This window comes from Dendrobates tinctorius, unplaced genomic scaffold (genome assembly GCF_039654945.1).
Source record: "Dendrobates tinctorius isolate UK_male_01 unplaced genomic scaffold, ASM3965494v1 ptg000114l, whole genome shotgun sequence".
Taxonomy (NCBI): domain Eukaryota; kingdom Metazoa; phylum Chordata; class Amphibia; order Anura; family Dendrobatidae; genus Dendrobates; species Dendrobates tinctorius.
In genome coordinates this window covers 13,656,533-13,675,620 of record NW_027361782.1, presented here as the reverse complement: position 1 = coordinate 13,675,620, position 19,088 = coordinate 13,656,533, and the positions used below count along the sequence as shown (strand labels likewise).

The 19,088-nt window shown below is 46.8% G+C and overlaps 1 long non-coding RNA gene across 1 annotated transcript in view; it reads left to right on the top strand.

The window, feature by feature from the left end:
• The window catches only part of LOC141101102 (uncharacterized), a 117,364-nt gene extending 98,926 nt beyond the window's left edge, over positions 1-18,438 (top strand). Inside the window, exon 3 of the long non-coding RNA XR_012234889.1 lies at positions 18,116-18,438. This is a non-coding gene — a long non-coding RNA (uncharacterized lncRNA). The remainder of the gene's footprint in view (positions 1-18,115) is intronic.
• Positions 18,439-19,088: the final 650 nt, after the last annotated feature.

Sequence of the window (19,088 nt, the reverse complement as noted above, 5' to 3'; positions counted from 1 at the left end):
GAATTTTTTGAATGTTTAAAAAAATGAACATTTAACTTTTTTCTCAAAAAAATTTTTCAGGTCCAATATTTTTTATTTTACCAAGGGTATCAGGAGAAAAAGTTATTGTGCAATTTGTCCTGAGTACGCTGATACCTGATATATGGGGGGAACCACTCTTTCGGCGCATGGCAGAGCTCGGAAGGGAAGGCGCGCCGTTTTACTCTTTCAACGCAAAATTGGCTGAAAATGAGATCGGACACCAAGTCGCATTTGGAGAGCCCCTGATGTGCCTAATCAGTGGAAACCCCAGACAAGTGACCCCATTTTGGAAACTATACCCCCCAAGGAACTTATCTAGATGTGTGGTGAGAACTTTGAACCCCCAAGGACTTCACAGAAATTTATAACGTACAGCCGTACAATTAAAAAATCATATTTTTTCCACAAAAATGATCTTTTCACCCCCAATTTTTATTTTCCCAAGGGAAACAGGTCCCCAAAGGTTATTGCGAAATTTGTTCTGAGTACGTTGATACCCCATATGTGGAGGTAAACCACTGTTTGGGCGCAAGTCAGAGCTCAGAAGGGAATGAGCGCCGTTTGACTTTTTCAATGCAGAATTGGCTGAATGCCATGTCACGTTTGGAGAGCCCCTGATGCGCCTAAACAGTGGAAACCCCCACAAATGAACCCATTTTGGAAACTAGACCCCCCAAGGAACTTATCTAGATGTGTGGTGAGAACTTTGAACCCCCAAGGGCTTCACAGAAGTTTATAGCATACAGCCGTAAAATTTAAAAATCATATTTTTTCCGCAAAAATGATCTTTTCACCCCCAATTTTTATTTTCCCAAGGGAAACAAGTCCCCAAAGGTTATTGTGCAATTTGTTCTGAGTACGTTGATACCCCATATGTGAGGGTAAACCACTGTTTGTGCGCATGGCAGAGCTCAGAAGGGAATGAGCGCTGTTTGACTTTTTCAATGCAGAATTGGCTGAACTCCATGTCGCGTTGGTAGAGTCCCTGATGTGCCTAAACAATGGAAACCCCCCACAAATGACCCCATTTTGGAAATTAGACCCCCCAAGGAACTTAACTAGATGTGTGGTGAGAGCTTTGAACCCCTAAGGGCTTCACAGATGTTTATAACATACAGCCGTAAAATTTAAAAATCATATTTTTTCCACGAAAATTATCTTTTCACCCCCAATTTTTATTTTCCCAAGGGAAACAGGACCCCACAGTTATTGAACAATTTGTCCTGAGTACACTGATAACCCATATGTGGGGGTAAACCACTGTTTGGGCGCATGGCAGAGCTCGGAAAGTCAACGCGAAATTGGCTGGAATTGAGATCGGACGCCATGTCGCGTTTGGAAAGCCCCTGATGTGCCTAAACAGTGGAAATCCCCCACAAGTGACCCAATTTTGGAAACTAAACCCCCCAAGGAACTTATCTATATGTGTGGTGAGCACTTTGAACCCCCAAGTGCTTTACAGAAGTTTATAGTGCCCGGGCGTGAAAGTAAAAAAATCATATTTTTTCCACAAACATGATCTTTTATTCCCCAATTTTTTTTATTTTCCCAAGAATAACAGGAGAGATTGGATCGCAAAAGTTGTCCAATTTGTCCTAAATATGCTGATACCCCATATGTAGGAGAAAATTACTGTATGGGCACATGTCGGGCTCGGAAGAAAAGTAGTGACGTTTTGGAATGGTCTGCGGTTGTGTCATGAGGCGTTTGGAGAGCCCGTGATGTGCCTAAACCATGGAAACCCCCCACAAGTGACCCGGGTATGGAAACTAGACCCCACAAGGAACTTATCTAGATGTGTGATGAACACTTTTAACCCCCAAGTGCTTCACACAAGTTTATAACGCCCGGGCGTGAAAATAAAAAAATCATTTTTTCCACAAACATGATCTTTTAATCCCCATTTTTATTTTCCCAAGTGTAACAGGAGAAATTGGACCCCAAAAGTTGTTGTCCAATTTGTCCTGAGTACAGTGATACCTTATATATGGGAGAAAGCTACTGTATGGGCACACGTTGGGGCTCGGAAGGGAAGTTGTGAGGGTTTGGAATGCAGACTTTGATGGAATGGTCTGCGGGTGTCATGTCGCGTTTGGAGAGCCCCTGATGTGCCAAGTGCTTCATAGAAGTTTATAACGTAGAGCCATAAAAACAAAAAAATATTTTTTTTCCACAATAATGATCTTTTTGTCCCCAATTTTTTTATTTTCCTAAGGGTAACAGGAGAAATTGGAACCCAAAAGTTGTTGTGCAATTTGTCTTGAGTAGGCTAATACCCCATATGTGCCGGGTAAACCACTGTTTGGGTGCATGGCAGAGCTTAGAAGGGAAGGAACACCGTTTGACTTTTTCAACGCAGAATTGGCTGGAATTGAGATCAGACGCATGTCGCGTTTGTAGAGGCCCTGATGTGCCTGAACAGTGGAAACCCCCAATTCTAACTCCAATCCTAACCCCAACACACCCCTATCCCTAATCCCAACCCTAACCCTAACGGGAAAATGGAAATACATTTTTTTAAATTTTATTATTTTTCCCTAACTAAGGGGGTGATAAAGGTGGGTTTGATTTACTATTTATAGCGGGTTTTTATGTTTGGCAGCTGTCACACTCTAAAAGATGCTTTTACAATGAGTGAAAAAATAGAAGTCGTGGACGGCACCGCTATTACCATATATCAGCTGATGGTATGTGTCTGGCAGCAAGCTGTCATCCAATGCTCCTGGGTGCTTGACCTTGCAGTGATCAAATAATTGAACCCATATGAAGAAAAAGGTCGCACTCGACAGGATGAAATATAGCTCCTTTATTGACACGCAGTTACATGTCAGGTCAGAGTAGAGTGGCAAGAGTGTTCACAAGCTGACAACGGCCGTTTCGCGCTGTTCTAGCGCTTCCACGGGTCCCATTGTTTTTTGCCCTTCTTTTTTCAAGGGTACACTAAAGGGGTTAACTAGTGGGACAGTTTTATAGGGCAGGTTGTTACGAATGCAGTGATACTAAATATGTGTACTTTTATTGTTTTTTTTACTTAAAAAAAGAATTTATTAGAGAATATTTTTTTAAATTTATTTAGGAATTGTTTAAAAATTATTTTTACACGTGATATATATTTTTTACTTTTATTACGTTGTCCCGGGAGGGGACATTGCTTACTATATAGTGTCAGATCGCTGATCTAACACTTTGAACTGCAATGTGTCAGATCAGCGATCTGACAGGCAGTGAAGCCGACTTCTCAGCAGGCACTGAGAAGCCACCTCCCTGCAGGACCCGGAAGGCCCCCGCGGCCATCTTGGATCCGGGGGCCTGCAGGGAGGAGGCCCCCGTGAGCGCAGCTGATCGCAATGACGTACTATCCCGTCCATGGGCATTAAGACCCAGGGCACATGGACAGGATAGTATGTCATATGTCAGGAAGGGGTTAAATACAGCAGATTTTCTGCCCAAAAAATGGGAGCAGATAAAACAGGTCATTTACACTAAAAGGGAATAAGGCCTAAAAAATTCTGGAACAGATGAAACAAAAACTACAAATGTAATTGCAGGATACAGATACAGATCGGGATACAACCCAATCCGAGATGGATAAGAAAGGCCATCACCCTATCCTACTCCTCCTGCGGGGCGGCCATCCCGGAGGACGTAAGGGCCCATTCAACCAGGGCAGTGGCATCATCCTGGGCGGAGAAAGCCGGTGCTTCAATAGACCAGATATGTAGAGCTGCCACTTGGTCTTCCCCTTCTACATTTTTCAAACATTACCGTCTAGACTTGACCTCCACTTCAGATCTCACCTTTGGGAAAAGGGTTCTGGAGGCGGTGGTCCCTCCCTAGATGTACAATCTTTGTAATTCTCTCTGTGGTGCCATCATGGGGAAAGAGAAAATTGTAGTTACTTACCGATAACGGAGTTCTCTGATCCAATGACGGCACCCGTACATCCCCTCCCTTTCACACACAGGTGTTCACATTAGAGTGTTAGCTTTAGTACTTAGCCACACGGTGCCTCTATTAAGCTTAATTTGATTATTTTTTGGAATTTTTGGAATTTTTATATCTATTTGAGTTGCAGCTGAAAGTTCTGTGTAATGATCTGTAAACCAACTGATGTGGGAGAGGTAGCCAATTTTTTCATCTGTAGGTTTCCTGTCCCTGAAGGCGGATCCCTATCTCCGTGGTGCCGTCATGGGATCAGAGAAATACCATTATCGGTAAGTAACTATGATTTTTGCTGCCAAGCTTGCGCTTGTCCTCTAGCCACTGCCGATTATCCTCATCCATACTTTCATAATGGGAGGATTTGGAGGCAGTCGTAGTTTCCTCCCTTTGGATCCTCCTGACCTCCTCATCCAACTCATCATCCCTTGGGGCCTTAGCAGCAAGACTGGCGTCCAGGATAAGGGTCACTGCAGTAGCCCGGGGCTCGCCCAGCTCCCTCTCCTGTCTGCGCTTGTCTAGATGCCTCTGCTGGGCAGGCGTCTTTTTATTGCTTTTCCTCCTTGGCCCCTCAGCTCCCTCACCCCTGTTAGTCCCTTCCACAACAGAATCAGCCTCATGGCTTTCTCCCACTGGGGTCACGACTGCATTAGTGAAGGAGCGAGGACAATGGCTGAATGGGTGACCTAAGTCACCACATAGGTGGCACCTAATCTCCACACAAGATGCAGCAAGAAGGCCGATATCCCCACACAATGCACATTTCTGCACATTGCAGTTTGCACTGAAGTGTGTGGGGTCGCCGCACTTGTGACAGAGCTTCAGTTGCCCCTGGTAGAAGACCTGGATACGATCCCTACCCAGGAAGGCAGTTGATGGAATGTGTGCAACTGTACCACCTGAACGCTTAAGTTTTACCAAAAACGTCAAGGCCCCTGACCAGATACCATACTCATCACGGTTTTTCTTTGGTATTTCCACCACTTCTCCATATCTGCCAAGCCATGTCATGATGTCATAACATGAAAGAGACTCATTACAAGTCATCACGGTCACTTTCTTGACTTGATTTTGGCGAGACACCACCTGGATGGCAAAGTCTTGCCAGCCGAGCTCATTTTTTGCCAATTCATAATTCGACCAGAAGAGCTCAAGCCCCTCTGGCCGAACAAAGCTGACATCAAACTCAGGCATGGAATAGGGATGTATCAAGGCGTAGATGTCAATAGCCTTGAAGCCCATCTTCAGCAGGAGCTCCACAACCTTAGACCTTGAAGGACACGCATCACTGCCCCTCCACCGAAGACGGACCCCATTCCTACGCACACTACCTGGCCCGGCTGTTGGTAGGGACCACATTGTTTCCCCCATTTTGCTCTCGGAAGGCCCCGAGGCCATGCCTCTCTATCCAGAAGGATAGATCAACCTCTCGACCTTCTACCATTAGTGATCTCTCCCCCTTCTTTAGAGCCTCCAGGAGACGCCGCTGCAACATGCTGTCCCCAGAGCCCGGAGGCGAGGAGGACACCCTATTTCCCCCGGAGGTGACAGCGGCATAACTACTAACAGGTACTGCCACCACCAGGGGGGCAACCGGACCAGTGACCACATCAACACCAACAGTATCACTATTACCCTCCTCCATAACACCCTCACTCTCCACCAAACCAGCAACCACACCACTAGACAAAGAAATTTCCTCATCCACACCTCCCACCACATTCTCTCCTGCTGGACCAGTGACAACAGGGGGTGACATTTTGACCTCCGCATCATCAGGCACAAGGGGCTCAGTCTCCTCCACAGAACTGGAGGAGACCTCACCCCTGGACTTGCGGGTGCCCTCCGCATCATCAGTTGGTAATTTCCGTTGCTTCACTAGGTGCCGCTGATCTTTTGCTGCTGTGAGGCGCCGCTGATCCTTCATATCAAGATCTTCCTGACCAGCGGCGCCAATGCAGAACAGGATTTTGGGACGATCGGAGCGCCCAGGCCCGACAGCCCCCTCACACTGCAGCAGCTTCTCAACTAAGTGATCAGTGGAAACAGCATTCAGGGGTGCCAAGGCTACCGGAGCTGCCCCCGACACTGGGCCGCTCTCCCCTCCCACTGAGGAGCGCACCACAGTATCATGGTCTGACTGTATACCCGCCACCGGGCCACCCTCACTGTCCAACCTCTCGGCTGATGCACCTGCTGCTACGTCCCTGCTACTACAAGCAGAGATGGAGCTCTGCGCCTCACTACCGTGCTCTGTACTCTTCCCACGCCTTTGCACCAGATCCACAGCAGAACCCAGGCTTGGCTGGGCAGCGGGGCTTATACAGTGAGCTGATGCTGCAGCTGACTCAGGGGGTACAGGGTGGGTGGCATATACATAGCTTACCGCTTCCTGGATCTTTGGCTTGTTTTTCTTTACCTTTTCCTTCTTGCCCCCAGGTGCCTCCTCTGGTAAATCATCACCAAGATGGAAGTTCTGAAGGCACACTGGGGACTCCAGGAGCTTGATCTCTGCCATTAGTGCCCCTTCCTGGCCACGGTTGTCACTGTCCTCCCCAGAGCCAGCAGAACTACGACCAGATGCCAATGTCACCTGTCCAGCAGGGAGCTCACTGCATGTGGCCTGCGGGTGACTTTGCAGGCTGCCAGGTGGGGCTTTCTGCTGGTCATGATCATCATCATCGTCATCCACCTGGATCTCAGGCTGCAGCTCCATCAGCTTTTGCTCTCTGTTATCAGCCTATATTCCTGAATCTGTCATCATTGAGCAATTTTTTCTTTAAGTGGCCCACTCTTCTCTCTTATGAAGGCTTTCCTCACTTCCAGCTCATTAATATCAAGCTTCAGTTGCTTTACCTCTGCCTGGACTTGGGTCTTCCTGGGTCTGGAGGAACCTGCAGCTTTGGTGCTTGTGCAGCGCAGCTCTGCCCAGAGCCTCCTGGTGGACTTACTCGCCTCTTCATACTCACGGAGGCTGCTCATGACCCGGGAGGCTTAGGTGGACACAGACTCCTTTGGTTTCTGCAGCCCCCAACCTTCCTCAGTGAGGTCGGCCTCACCTCCGTGAGCACTCAGCTTTCCTCCAGAAGGACCGCCGTCTTGCACGCTGCTAGCAGGCTTCTCCATGTTGGAAGCCTTACGGCTTCTCTGGGTCTCTGCAGGCCTGGGGGGAGTAGGAGCCACATTTCTGCGACACCTGGTGGAGCGTCTCACCCCCGAGCAGGGGCGTACCATCAATAGTAGCAGACCACGCAGCTGCTATGGGGCCCGGAGAGGTGAGGGGGCCCTGATGGGTGAGGGGGCCCATGACAGCCGCTGCGGTTTGGCAGCTGTGCTGTGCTGACACAATACTATCTCCTTTAATTAAATTTAAGCGGCGGCCACCGGCGCTGTATACCCCCTGGCTGGCCCCTTGAAGCTCCCCTTTCCTTGTTTCCTGGTCAGCAGTTGGCTGAAGTCTTTGGCTGGATTTGCATAAGAGCGCCACGCCTCCGGGCAGCCAGAGAGCAGTGTGCATTGCAGGAAGCAGAAAACATTCATCATGAGCCTCTCTCACTCAGGGATAGGGACACACACAAGACGCTGACTCGGTGAGCCCGGCTGGGGGTGGATTTTTTTTGTTAAATGTGTCCCCTCACTGTGCTGTGTGCAATATACAGCGATATACAGTGTCCTGTGTGCTATATACAGCCTCCTGTGTGCGATATACAGCATCCTGTGTGCAATATACAGCATCCTGTGTGCGATATACAGTGTTAGGAACGGCGGAAAGCACTAAATAAAAAACTAATAAAGTGCGTTCGCCGCTCGAGGTCCACCGTGCAGTAGATGATATAACCGCTGCTAAGTGGTGGCAGGAGCAATATGGCGGAGTTGCGCACGGGGTTAAACTTCACCCAGGTACGCATAGCAATCTCTGTTGAGTCACAGAGATGCCAAACACAAGACAAGTACAATAGGGCTGAGCCTGTTAAAGTCACAGTGCTCAGAATAGTTGCACACACGGTATCAGGTCACAGGAGCAGAGCCAAGGACAGCGGGACTGCATCCCTCTAGACCTATCGTGTGTGCGACGTCGCAACTGCGGATGCCAAGGAGTGCTGCTACTGCAGCGCGGCGTGGGACACTGCCGCTACACGACAATGCTAGTACGCAAGCGCAATGTCGGATGCTAGCAACTGTGGATGATGAAGCAGAGGCGCGCTGGCGCTGGTATTAAACTCAATCCCTAACCACAAACATAATATCAGAGGGTAGGGGTTTCAAATGAGTCATTCACCAGAATCATGCATCCATCCACATTCACACAGCAGCAAGTATGTCTATACTAGTGCATGGCGGAACAGCCATGCGCGCCTTTTATAGCAGCCAGGACCTTTCGGAAGCCTCCATTTCTCCGAGCTGGACCAAAGAGATCTGAAACAGGACCTGAGCACATGACTCCCGATCCCCAATGGGAGATCGTCTCATGAGCATGCTCAGAAGATGGACAGAAGGACTTAGCCTCTGGAGAGATTTGCTACAAGGCAATCTCCTCTGCAATCTCCTCTGCAGTAGATAAACAGCAGGAGACTGCAGAATGTGAGGGTCTGGATTCCTGTAGAACCAACGCAGGAATCTGACGCCTAACATTACCCCCCTCCTAGGGCCCCCTCCTCCCTGAGCCTTCCAATCCACCAGCTTGTGCCCATCAGAGGTATAGGCTTCAGACTTGTCCGAAGGCAAGTCTGATGTCCCGGTGAGTGACAGAGAAGCCCGTCACACGTGGAAGGCATCAGGGGCGGCAAGATCACCAGGTTTGAGAAGGGACACGTGGGAGACAATGGGAGCGGAAGTTAAAGTGGAACGCCGCCGTGTGTCGGTGGACGTCGCCACTCTTCTTTTAAGGAGGCTACTCCGGGAACAAAAGGCACAGGCCCGAATATATTTTTTAACATCCCGAGCCCTATGCGGCCACCAGTAAGACCTTGCCAGGAGTTTTGTGGTCTGCATATAGCCGCAATGACCACCCATCCTGGACACGTGTGCCCATGCGAGAACCCTCGGCCGATGGCGGGGATGGACAAAGGTCTTGCCCAGCGCCACAGAATTTGGCCAATGCGGGGCACTGTTGTCCTGGGAAACAGCGTGTTGATGGTGGCAACCGCAAATGGAGTTTTGTGCCGGACGCGCCTCGAGAATGGCGCGAGACACCTCCATGGGCTCCGGGAGTGGAATCTCTGGCTTGGGTTGTTCCAGAGGCTCTAAAAAATTGGGAGCTGAGGTAACTTTCCGCTTGGATTGAGCACGCTCCATACCGCGCTCCGAAAAACGGAGGTCAATGAAGGTGGCAATGGCAATCAGCTCTTCCAAACTTGCAGAAACCTCTCTGGTGGAGAGAGCATCTTTAACATGCTCAGCCAAACCTCTTCAAAACACAGGGATGAGGGCTTTGTCAGACCACTCCAGCTCGGAAGCCAGTGTCCGAAAACAGACGGCATACTGACTAACCGAGAGAGAACCCTGAGTTAAAGCAAGAAGCTGAAGAGAGGTGTCGTGCGTGACCCGTGGACCGAGGAAGACCTGCTTAATAGCTGTTAAAAACGGAGTAGCAGTGTGGACCTCTGGGTCACCACACTCCCACAGTGGCGTAGCCCACTCCAATACCTTGCCCGACAGAAGGGAAACAATAAACCCCACCTTGGCCCGCTCCGTAGGGAATCGCGCAGCCAGTAGCTCCAGCTGAATAGAGCACTGGCTGATGAAACCCCTACATGACGCGCCATTGCCAGAAAATTTATTGGGCAACGGGAGGCGGGTAACTGTCGGTGCGAGGGAGGGCGTGGACATACGTGAAACCGCATCTGCATTTGCCTGTACAGCAGCTTCAGTAGATTTCGCAGCTGAGAGAGCCCTCTCAAGAGTGGCCAACCGGCCCTCAAGCTGCCGAATACACTGTAAGAGTTGCTGCTGTTCTGCCATCACTAGCCAGACCCTGGCGCTAGTATAATGTTAGGAACGGCGGGACGCACTAAATAAAAAAACTAATAAAGTGCGTTCGTCGCTCGGGGTCCACCGTGCAGTAGGTGATATAACCGCTGCTAAGTGGTGGCAGGAGCAATATGGCGGAGGTGCACACGGGGTTAAACTTCACCCAGGTGCGCAGAGCAATCTCTGTTGAGTCACAGAGATGCCAAACACAAGACAAGTACAATAGGGCTGAGCCTGTTAAAGTCACAGTGCTCAGAATAGTTGCACACACGGTATCAGGTCACAGGAGCAGAGCCAAGGACAGCGGGACTGCGTCCCTCTAGCACTAGACATCCCAGAAAGGGGTCATTTAACATTTCTACCTTTGGAACCCAGAGATGGGTTGAATGACCTGAAGGATTTTATCTAACATCCTATAATCACCGTCTTTTGTTCTGTAATTAAGGCCACTACTGTCGCACCACAGGAGGTTGTTGCTTTCCATTGAGTTTAGACTTTTAGTTTCTAGTTAGTTCTATTCAGTTTATTGTATTTGATAATATAAAGACTATACATATTGTATTTAGTTTAGTTTTATTTGAGCAAAAAAGCACTGGAACAATGAATCATTTTTTATATATTTTAAATAGAGAATTAGAAATTTTAGAGCAAGGTACAGCTGTGAGTAATGACCAGAAGCATTTGTGTCTAAGTCAAGAGGACTGAAATGTCAGTGTGAAAAATATACAAAAGAACAACTGTTATTTGTCTCCATGCTTTTTATTTTTGATATAAAATAATTTAAAAAAATACAAGGAATAAAACAATTCCACACATATTTACAATAGGCTGCAGTGGGGGCTGCATGTGTTTGTGTGAGTGGCATGTCCTTCTTGTGTGACTAGCATTTCAGCACTCACCGAGCAGTCTGTCTGCACTGTCGGAACATACCTGGCACTGCCTGGGTATGTCCCTGGTACATTTGCCACGCATGAATTTGTAGCAGTCAACACATCTCTCAGTTGCACAATTGTTCGTGCATCGATGGTTGACCAGACACTTCGCCCTTTTGCCAGGGCAGGGTGTGGAAGGTTGTTGCCGAAGGAGTTTCTCCTTGCATGCCTTCTTTTCACTCACATAAGAGCCACCTAACTCTTTTGCAAGCTCAACCAGGAAGTCCACCCATCTCTCCTGCGCTTCAGTGCATGCCTGATAAAGAACATGCGCATTCAGTACCATGTCAATCATGTTGTAGAACATGGCGACTGGCCATCTCCGTGTTCCTGCACGCACGCTGTACTCCCGCACCATTTGGTCCATTACATCCACACCGCACTTTGTGTGGTTGTATTGTGTGACCGTGTTTGGCTTCCTTTTGTTGGTATCCTCAGTCTCAACCATGCTGTGCATGCTGCTGAGAATGTAGACGGCCTTCTTTCGTTTGGGTGCATACACTGTCAGTGTGGCACAAGTGGTTGAAAACACCTGAGTGGTGAATTCACTGCGGTCCATCTGTCTAGCAGATTGAGGAATTTCCCGGCGACTCTTGTTGACTGTGCCGAGGATAGTGGTTTTCCAGCTAAGCAGTCATTGTGCAAGTGACAATGATGTAAAGAAATTGTCCGTGGTTACAGTTCTGCCCTTGTCCATGAATGGTTCCATCAGCCTCATCACTACAGTTTCGGACAATCTCTCCCCACTGGGACGACTGGGGTCCTTGCCAAGATATGGGAGGACATTACAGATGTACTTTGATTTCTAGTCGCAAGCCACCCAAAACTTGATGCCAAACTTGTCTGGTTTTGTTGCAGTGTATTGCACAAAACAGCAGCAAGTCTTTGACGGGAAAAGCTGTTCATCAAAAGTGATGTGTCAACCAGGGTTGTAAGATGAGATGCAGTTGGTGACAAATTATCTCCACACATCGGAGATTGCAGCAAACTTATCGGTCTCCGCTCGCTCACTGCCTGTGAACATGTCATCAAAGCGTAGGTGTTGCATGATGTCTTGGAAGTGGTTTCGGGCCATAGTTGCAATGATCCTTGGATTTGACAGGTGTGCTGACCAGCTGTCACGTAGTGATGGAACCTTGGTCACCCCCGCAAGATAATGACTGAAATAAATGCCATTAGTTCCGGGAGACCCATGAACCAATCCACCTGCTCCATGTGACGTGCATGTTGAGTAGTCCATTCTTGAATGCTACGAAGCATGTCAAGAGTGATAAAACAGAGGAAGCTCTGAAGGCGACTCCGGACACTTCGTCTGGCCTTAGCTCTTGGCTCTCCATCTGTAGGGTACGGTTCTATTGGGGTGAAATGGAGACGTTTCCCCACCTGTACTTCACGCCACACTGTGCCATCTTTTGCGGTCTCTGTCGGCTCACTCGCCAACCAAGCTCTCTTTTTTGGTAGAGGAAGAGTCTCCTCATCTGTAAGATAAATAATTTCAAATTAACATTTTGTTATGGTTCTTAATAAAAAAGATAGTCAGGAAATAAAAATAGGTAATTTGAAAAATCTAACCTGAAGACAGCTCAGAGTCCGAATCCGGTTGAAGGACTATGTCTTCTTCATCTGAGTCACAAGGGTTGGTGTTGCTCAGGATCAGTTCCAATGCCAGTTGAGTGGTGAGCCTTCTCTGCATTTTGTTTCTTGTGAACATAATAGGTGAAGCTGTCACCTATTTATCCCCCACAGCACAAAAGGCTGCATGCAAATTTGCTAAGGTGTTAGCAACCTTAAACATATCCCCTGCACAGCAATGCAGCTGGGGGGTGGGCAGACACACTCAGGAGCAGCTTACATTCTTTTGCTCTTTTACAAGACCTTTGTTGAGGTGGATCAACACAATTAATTTGTTTTGTTTTTTGTCTGTCATTTTTAACCCACTTTTTTCACATCTTTTTTTAAAAGAAAAACATAACTAAATTCTTTTAGAAAAACTTAAAAAATTGAAACAGATTGTATGTTTTGCAAACTATATGTACATTTGGCAAAATGACCAGCACAACATCACGGAGCAGCAGCAAAAGGTCACATCTCCCAAAACACTTCATGTGTGCTTCAAAACAAAATGTGTGGTTTATACAAATTGTCAGTTCCCTCAAAATTCAAAGTCTCTTGACCTGTGTTTCACACAGTATTTTGAGGATGAATTCAGCTCTACTCTCCCCTGCAGATTCCTCAGACAATGGCCACATTTACAAATGAAAGGATGCTAATTGGAGCCATCAGAGTCTTCAGTTTGGACTAAGGGTCATTTGACCCTCTTTTGGGACTTCAGGGGGGAGCTCGAAATTTCTGGGACTTCTAGTGCTAGACCTACCATGTGTGCGATGTCGCAACTGTGGACGCCAAGGAATGCTGCTACTGCAGCGCGGCGTGGGACACTGCCGTTACACGACACTGCTAGTACGTGAGCGCAATGTCGGACGCTAGCAACTGTGGATGATGAAGCAGAGGCGCGCTGGTGCTGGTACTAAACTCAATCCCTAACCACAAATGTAATATCAGAGGGTAGGGGTTTCAAATGAGTCATTCACCAGAATCATGCATCCATCCTCATTCACACAGCAGCAAATATGTCTATACTAGCGCATGGCGGAACAGCCATGTGCGCCATTTATAGCAGCTGGGACCTTCTGGAAGCCTCCAGATCTCCAAGCTGGACCAATGAGATCTGAAACAGGACCTGAGCACATGACTCACGATCCCCAATGGGAGATCATCTCATGAGCATGCTCAGAAGATGGACAGAAGGACTTAGCCTCTGGAGAGATTTGCTGCAAGGCAATCTCCTCTGCAATCTCCTCTGCAGTAGATAAACAGCAGGAGACTGCAGAATGTGAGGGTCTGGATACCTGTAGAACCAACACAGGAATCTGACCCCTAACATACAGCGTCCTGTGTGCGATATACAGCGTCCTGTGTGCGATATATAGCGTTCTGTGTGTGATATACAGCGTCCTGTGTGTGATATACAGTGTCCTGTGTGCTATACACAGCATCCTGTGTGCGATATACAGCGTCCTGTGTGCGATATACAGCGTCCTGTGTGCGATATACAGCATCCTGTGTGTGATATACAGCATCCTGTGTGCGATATACAGCATCCTGTGTGCGATATACAGCATCCTGTGATATACAGCATCCTGTGTGCGATATACAGCATCCTGTGTGCGATATACAGCGTCCTGTGTGCGATATAGTGTCCTGTGTGCGATATATAGTGTCCTGTGTGTGATATACAGTGTCCTGTGCGCGATATACAGAGTCCTGTGTGCGATATACAGTGTCCTGTGTGCGATATATAGCGTCCTGTGTGCGATATACAGTGTCCTGTGTGCGATATATAGCGTCCTGTGTGAGATATACAGCGTCCTGTGTTTGATATTCAGCGTCTGCTGGCAGCTTGGCACTTTACATTTACAATGGCTCTGTCTGCACTTTGCACCTTAGGGAGGGGGGCCCAGCTGCACGCACTGTGGAGGTGGAGGGGGCCCTGCATGCACTGCAGGTGTGTGTGTGTGTGTGTATATATATATATATATATATATATATATATATATACACACCACTGAGCCACCAATGATTTATTCTGCCTTGCTAAATGTCTGTGTTACATATATTGACAATCAATCAGTTACTTGTTGGCCAATAGCTGATAGCCCATTTTTGCATTTCTTATGCTCTCAGGATGATCAGTATAGATTGCTTTGTGTGCATAGATTATCATTGTTCTCAGCAGCACATACATGCTGAGAACTGAAAAAATCAAAGACTAGCTATAAAATTAATCGTTTGACCTATAACATGCATGCCTGGAGTTAAGAGTACCTGTTGATTTTTTTTTTTTTTTGGGGGGGGGCATTCAGACTTTTGCTATGGGGCCCCATGATTTCTATATACGCCCCTGCCCCCGAGTCCTCTGATGTGCAGGCCGGTTGCTGGTTTCTTTTGTCCCCCTCGGCCTGGTCCGGGAAACAGAAGCCTGGGACTTGACTCCATTGCTCATCCCAGGAAACCCACTCCCTCCCTGGGTAGGAGAGAGAGAAGGTCCCTGGGTGGAGAGGTGTTGGATCTCAGAGCTCAGGAGCACACAGCAGGATCAGTGTCGACCGCACCCACAATCACCACAATGAGCAGCAGCTGAGCAGAGCTGCACTCACTATTCTGCTCGTTCAGTCACTGTGCACATACATTACATTACTGATCCTGAGTTACATCCTGTATTATACGCCAGAGCTGCACTCACTATTCTGCTGGTGCAATCACTGTGTACATACATTACATTACTGATCCTGTACTGATCCTGAGTTACATCCTGTATTATACTTCAGAGCTGCACTCACTATTCTGCTGGTGCAGTCACTGTGTACATACATTACATTACTGACCCTGAGTTACATCTTGTATTATACTCCAGAGCTGCACTCACTATTCTGCTGGTGCAGTCACTGTGTACATACATTACATTACTGATCCTGTACTGATCCTGAGTTACATCCTGTATTATACCCCTGAGCTGCACTCACTATTCTGCTGGTGCAAAGACTGTGTACATGCATTGCATTAATGATCTTGTAGTATATTCCAGAGCTGCACTCACTATTCTGCTTGTGTAGTCACTATGTACATACATTACATTACTGATCCTGAGTTACATCCTGTATTATGCTCCAGAGCTGCACTCACTAATCCGCTGGTACAGTCACTGAGTACATACATTACATTACTGACCCTGAGTTATATCCTGTATTATTCTCCAGAGCTGCACTCACAATTCTGCTGCTGCTGTCACTGTGTACATACATTACATAACTGATCATGTACTGATCCTGAGTTACATTCTGTATTATACTGCAGAGCTGCACTCACTATTCTGCTGATGCAGTCACTGTTTACATACATTACATTACTGATCCTGAGTTACATCCTGTATTATAACCCAGAGCTGCACTCGCTATTCTGCTGGTGCAGTCACTGTTTACATACATTACATTACTGATCCTGAGTTACATCCTGTATTATGCTCCAGAGCTGCACTCACTAATCCGCTGGTACAGTCACTGTGTACATACATTACATTACTGATCCTGAGTTATATCCTCTATTATAACCCAGAGCTGCACTCACTATTCTGCTAGTGCAGTCACTGTGTACATACATTATATTACTGATCCTGTACTGATTCCGAGTTACATCCTGTATTATACCCCAGAGCTACACTCCCTATTCTGCTGGTGCAGTCACTGTGTACATACATTACATTACTTTTCCCATACTGATCTTGTGTTATATCCTGTATTATACCCCAGAGCTGCACTCACTATTCTGCTGGTGCTGTCACTGTGTACATACATTACATTACTTATCCTGTACTGATCCTGAGTTACAGACTCTATCATACTCCAGAGCTGCACTCATATTCTGCTGGTGCAGTCACTGTGTACATACATTACATTACTGATCCTGAGTTACATCCTGTATTATACTCCAGAGCTGCACTCACTATTCTGCTGGTGCAGTCACTGTATACATACATTACATTACTGATCCTGAGTTACATCCTGTATTATACTCCAGAGCTGCACTCACTATTCTGCTGGTGCAGTCACTGTGTACATACATTACATTACTGATCCTGAGTAAGATCTTGCATTATACTCCAGAGCTGCACTCCCTCCCTATTCTGCTGGTGCAGTCACTGTGTACATTACTGATCTTGAGTTATGTCCTGTATTATGTTTACTATAGAAAGTTCCGGCAGTTTTCTGCCCATTGTCTTAACTTTTAATGGGGTGCAATAATCTGTGGAGAAGTCGCTGTAATTGTTTGTGTTAATCATACACTAAGAGGGGAAAGTCTTCAAAGCTGCGATTCTTTTATAAAGCCTTCTCCTCTTTTAGTGGCATCTATATATAGTTACAACTCCACGGGGCATCAGCAGCAAATAGCGAGTTCTGTGCTCATTAGGAAATAATAAAATGAAGTGCTAAAATGTAATTGCGCCAGGACTGGGTCACCTTGCTGGATATATGTGTGTGTGCAGCAAAAAATCCTACTGTTTAAGCTATTTATATGTTTAATAAGCGGAAGTGTCTCACCTTGTGCCGAGCGCCACAGCAGAAAAGACGCCATAATGACCCGTAATTGCCATGATGTCAAGACGCGGAAAATTAAAAACTTCATAACCAACTAGATCAGGCGTCGTCCTTCCTGCCATCATCATTCCCAGGAACACGAACCCTGAAGATTATGTATATGTTCGCGGCGCAGAGTCACCGGAGGACAAACCATTTATGGATGGAGAGATATTAATGTATCATTGTTATTACAGGCATTTGGGGGATATCCAGGAATGATGGGAGTAATCTGGGAGAGAAGTGTGGAAGGTGGGGGTTATGGAATGGCTGATTCTCATTAGCAATATTCCTAGTGTCTAGAAGTGATGGGAGTAATCTAGGAAATCATATTGAGGATATTCATAGCATCCAGAAATAATGAGTTTTCTCGGAGGGCTGCAGGTGCGTATACTGCCAGTATGATCCCTAGGTTATAGCTGCAGGCTGCAATGCTAACATCATGGCTAAAGGACATGTGACTGCTGCAGCCAATCACTGTATACTAGTGCCAACTATGAAATCCAATAATTGGCTTCAGCAGTCACATGCACTCCAATCATGATATCAATGCTGCAGCCTGTCATGAGACGAAGTGCTGGAGCAATGGGTATCACTGAGTTTTTTTTTCCTGTGGAGTTAGCACTGAATTCTATAATTATTATTGTATTTGCAATATTGGGACATGAAAGCAAAAACCCTGACAAGCTGTAATGCTCATCACAACCACTGGGTGGCCACATACAGCTACATATGGAATAAACATCACCTGACAGAGTATCACAATCAGGCAATCGGGGTTGGCACTAGGAATTTCAGGGCCCCATACAGTAAGTAAGGGCAGAAATGCCCTGATGGCGGAACTGATCACAATACCACTTTTCCTCCTAATACTTTCCCTCATATTATCACTTTTCACCTGTTCATTTTGCACCAGAAACCTCAGGATGTTGGTCACATCTGTGGAATAGCGGTGATGGCCCTGGGACATTGCTCAGGTGCACATGAGACAGGAAACATTTCCTATCTTCAGCACAGGCCATTGACCTCTAGTGAACACGTTTTCACTTTCCTCTTTTTCAGACCCTTGGTCTCTTCGAAGATGTTCCCAGATTGCCATGTTTTCTTACATTTCCCTTCAACTCTCCATGCACTGAATTCCTGGAGATGTCGTGGACTGTGGAAGTGAAGATTGCTGCGGTCCGGCTGTTGAGGTCCTACTGCGGCAGCAGACGCCAGTTCTGTACAGTGGAAAGATTTTTGCTTTTCTCTACAAGCAGTGATTGTCCAATAGTGTTGTCACATCATACGACGCTTCATAGTCAATGACAAATATCAGTCTCCATGGCTGGAAATAATGGAAACTGAAAAATGTAAATAAAGCAATAAAGGCGGCATGTGTTCAATGCGGTCATTGGATTATTTATAGGAATATATGGAGGAGGTCATGTTCTCAAGCTGGTAAATTAATGTCTGGCTTTTTCTTGGTTCCTGGCTGACCATGGTTTTGTAGCAGGGAGGACATATTTCACAGGTCAGGACATTGTCTCCGGTGACACCGCGTCTCCGTCATCCTCCATTGAGCGCGCTTCTCCTCATGAGTTTTCTCCTTGGATCAGGCGGCCCAGACTATGATCAAACACTTGATGAAATGCACTTGTTCCTTGTGCTGACATCTAAGACAAGATGAACAAATTAAAATTTCAGTGCCAAGGAACCAGTGACCAGGTCGTGAATATGAGAATATGAACCCTGTGTCGTGGACAGATGAGAAAAGTTGCGGACAGGATCACCTCTCAGATCCCGTCTTAGTATTTATGAGGTGGTGATTGGTGCAGATGCAGATTCTGATGGTTACAATAACATTTCTAGAATGTATCCAAAATGTATGAAAGAACAAACAAGAAGACTTTTTTCTTTAACTTGTAACTTCCATAAACATTTGGTTGAAGTCCACCTTGGTCCATGATGTTTATGTGCTGACCCTGGTATAAGATGTTACCCCACTAGAAATTAATTAATTGATTCAAGGATAAAAAAAATTGACTTTGAATCT